This window comes from Nannospalax galili, unplaced genomic scaffold (genome assembly GCF_000622305.1).
Source record: "Nannospalax galili isolate Female #2095 unplaced genomic scaffold, S.galili_v1.0 scaffold139, whole genome shotgun sequence".
Lineage (NCBI taxonomy): Eukaryota > Metazoa > Chordata > Mammalia > Rodentia > Spalacidae > Nannospalax > Nannospalax galili.
The window spans coordinates 2,391,075-2,395,092 of NW_008345884.1; the positions used below are offsets into that span (position 1 = coordinate 2,391,075).

The 4,018-nt window shown below is 48.5% G+C and overlaps 1 long non-coding RNA gene across 2 annotated transcripts in view; it reads left to right on the plus strand.

The window, feature by feature from the left end:
- The first annotated feature begins 112 nt into the window (after positions 1-112).
- The window catches only part of LOC115071879, a 22,444-nt gene continuing 18,538 nt past the window's right edge, over positions 113-4,018 (plus strand). Inside the window, exons 1-2 of one of the 2 annotated variants that reach the window (XR_003850941.1) lie at positions 113-1,066; positions 1,973-2,146. This is a non-coding gene — a long non-coding RNA (uncharacterized LOC115071879). Of the gene's footprint in view, positions 2,147-4,018 lie in introns of both variants that reach the window. The other variant, XR_003850940.1, reaches the window with a different exon arrangement.

Consider the following 4,018-nt stretch of genomic DNA (forward strand, 5'->3'; position numbering starts at 1 on the left):
TCCGAACGAGGCACCACGTCAACCCACGCGGGCAGTCCCTTGAAGACATGAGGGCGCCAGGAGCGCAGGCTGGTCCTGGAGATCCCGGGCCGGGGGGCCGGGTGGGGGAGGGGAGGCGCGGGGCCCAGGGAGGGGAGGGGTCCACAGTCTGCCGCGGCCGCGCGGTGGGGGAGGGATTCAAGCTGCGAGGAGGCGCCGGAGCTCCGGAGGCGCGGGCGAGGGGTGCGAGTGGGTGACGCGAGGCGCCCCTCCCGGGGGTGCAGGGAGAGCGCAGAGCGTGCGGAGACGCTGCCGGGCTCGCGCCTTCTCCCAGCTGGGTAGATCCACGGAAACGCGCGCGCAGCTAGGCTCAGAGCAGCCAAAGGCGGCAATCGGAACTTGTCGGTGGCGTCCCGTGCTGGAGCGAGGGCGCTCTGCGGGGTGGAGGGCTAACCCCGGGCTTTTCCTCGAGCCTGTCGAAGACGTTCGTTCCTCGGCGGGTGAGGCGTCCTCTCCTTTTCTGCAGGGCAGAGAAGAGGAGCTGCCTGCTGAAGTTCTTCAAACACTGAGCAGGAGAGACGTGGAGCGGCCCAGGGAGGGAGGCCAAGTATTTGCCAGGGGGACGCTGCGAGTGGGGTTGCATTTATACTGCTCTCACTGTGTGACGTGCCCTCCAGGGGCTTCTCTGATTCGCTTAATGACCTAAACACCATTAGTTGAGTCCCCATGCTAGGGCCAACACGGTCTCCAAATATCTGCTGGCTGAAGTCAGAGGCTTTGCATATCATGTATTACATGGCAGGCAATGAAGAGGCTTCTGAGGCTGGCCGGCTCCTCAGCCCTAGCTCCATTTTCATGCTGTTGTAATAGAATACCAGACGTGGGATAGGCACATACATTCAAAATCCCGGTTCCAGAGGCGTAAGATCACTCGGTCAGGAAGAGGTCAGGGGAGGTAGGGCAAAGCCTGCTTTTACCCAGACTTTTGCGAATGCATCTGGGGAGTCTAAACAAGCGCCCCACCGGTTGGTGCAGTCTCCAGTGAGAGGGACCTAGTCCTCCTTCCAGAGCTCGGTGAATGGGAGAGGTGAGACCTTTTCAGCACTCATTCTGTGGGTTCGTTCGACATCAGAAGCAGCCAGGAGCTTTCTTTGTAGAGGACAAGAGGAGGGCAAGTCCTTACACACCCTGCACACTGCTAGAACCATAAATACGTTCCACTCACATGGGCATGGAATTCGCTGTACCTTTGAAATGCACTAAGTAGTCCATCTCTGCTAAGCAAAACCTGTTTACTGGACCTAAATTCAGTGGGATCACCTTTATTTTATTAGCTGGGAACAGGGAACACATAAACAGGCTCGACTTACATCCATGTACCTCTTATTTTATGACTCATCCCATTGTTGGGGAATATGTGTTCTTGAAGTAGCTGATACAGACAATGGATGAGGGGGAATGTGTGGCAATGTGAGGGGAAGAGCACGTATTATTACACTTATTCAAAGTCAACGATCAGCTACTTTGGAGGTTTGTCAGTGAAGTTAGTGTGGGCGGAAAATTGTTCTTACTAACGTTACTGTGACTTAAGATTAAGCCAAGTGCAAATCGAGACCTCCAAACATACTTCACCTGAAATCAGAATGCACTTGATGCCAGAAAATGATGCTTTTGTTTCTGATAGATGCATGGTAGCCGTGTGCATGGACTTGGGAACTGGATGAAGGAGAGCAGCTTAATATATTGATTTCCAAGTTTACATGGTTTGGGAATGTGAAGTTGACTCTTCCTGGTGTTTTTTATCATAAATAATTTTTCATTTTAAGGCTTTTCACTGGGGGAGGGCGTGGTCAAGCCCTCCAAACACCTGCAGTGTGCCAGAGAACATGTTAGACGTTGAGGTTTGTGATGATCAGACTTTGAGGAGCTCCAGGGAACAGATAACACTGAGCTAACTGTGTAAGGAAGGCTAACCGGAATCTCTACCACTCAGCCACGTGTCTCCCAAAAGCCTTCCGGAAAGGCCACCCAGCCAGCCTCACGAAAACTGGATTGAAGTTCAGGAACTGGAAGGTCATTCAGGATGCAGTTCTGGGACTGTTATCTTGCTGCCCCCTCAGCAGCAGGCATCTGCTTGTCGTCCCTGCTAACAGACTTAGCCGCTAAGGTAATTCAGCTCCTCTCTGTTTTCCTCTGGGTGTCTTTTGGCTTCTGCTCAGTGTTCTGTTGATCTCACATTTAAACTCCTTTAGTGAAAAGGTCGTATCTGCTGCTAGGCGCTCACAGAATGCTTGAGCTGAACTGAGCTTTTGAGTCATCCTCCTTATTGGTGGCCCTAGAGATGGGCAGACCTTAGATCAGGTGCAATTCCTTGTTGACATCTCAGAGAATACAGCCTGGCCCCCCTTTGCTAAGGCTCTTTGGGGTTCTTTTCTATCTTCTCTTCATGGTGGTTGGTTGCTCAGAAGGAGCCGGGTTAATGGCAGGGACTTGGAGTTTTAACAGCTTTGTGCCCATGTCAGGGCTCTGATAATGAGATTCAACTCCCTTCCCTATATAAGCTTACTCACCTGTATTAATTACATCTCTCATCACTGTGACCAAATACCTGGTGAGAAACAACTGAAGGAGAGGGCATTTATTTTGGTTCACAGTTTCATGGTGGGGAAGGCTTGGTGACTAGGGCCCCGTTTCTGGTGGTGGGAGCTTGAAGTATAACACCTTAGTGAATTGGGAAACAGAGACTCTCATGGAGTCAGTCACGTTATAACCCATAAGCCCTACTCCTATGGCCCTGGGGCCATACTTCTGCCAGCTAGGCACCATATCCAGAAGATTCCACAACCTTTCAAAAGAGGGCTAGCAGCTTGTAGACACAGGAATCTGTGTGTGTGTGGGGGGGGGAGGGGAGCATTTCACATTCAAACCATAGCACCATCCACAGGGAGCGTTGTATGCATAAGCAGTCATGGTGCAATATAAAGTGAGAACCAGTCTGCTAGATATGTACATGAGGCACTTACATACTGGAGTCTGACCTTTACATTCCTTGTGAAACCTTGGAGAAAGCACAAAATATACCTAAACCTAAGCCCTGTAGTGGGCAATTAAACCAGTCAGTCAGTCAGTCTCTCTCTCTCTCTCTCTCTCTCTCTCTCCTCTCTCTCTCCATCCCTCCCTCCTTCCATCCTTCCCATCTTCCCCCTTCCCTCCTTCCCTCCCTCTCTCTAAAAAAAAAAGAGATTTATTTTTATTTGTGTCTCTGTGTATATGCCCTGTGTATGCAGGTGCCCTTGGTAGTCAGAAGAGGGCATTAGATCCCTCAGAATTAGAGTTACAGTAGGTTGGGAGCCTGACATGGTTGTGAGTCTGATGTGGGTACTGGGAGCTGAACTCTGGTCCTATGCAAGAGAAAGAAGCCTCTTGATTGATGAGCAGTCTCTCTAGCTTCCTAAGGCATCATCTCTTGAATGTAGAATCCAGGAGGCATTTTAAACCCTCCCTGTGTTTATCATCTGCTTTATTATTTTTTTCAATGGCTACAATCATTTTATGATTCTTTTTTAAAGGAAAAACTAAGAAACTGTATTTCAACATATTCTAGGGCAAGGTTTCCTTTTGAAATACAAATCCTCTTTAATTGTAATATAAAGGAAAGTGTAAAATTTAATTGAGAGTTAAATATTTTTAGTTTGTTTTTTGAGGCAGGTCTCATATCGCCAACTTTTTTTTTTTTTTTTTTAATGAGATAAGCCTGGCCTGGCACTTGCTATGTAGGGTAGGCTGGTGGCCTTGAATTCACAGAGCTCTACCTGCCAATGCCCCCTGAATGGTGAAATTAAAGGTGTGCACCATCACGCCTAGCTATTTCTTTCTTCTTTTTTAATTTAATAACCACATGATTAGAAGGAACATTTCATTACAGCTTTAACATATTCAGTAACAATTTCAAGAGCAAGGATACGTCACTTTCAAAAGTGGCTGTAAATTTTTAGGTTCACAGTTGAATTAATACAGTTATACAATATTGAACTCAGTA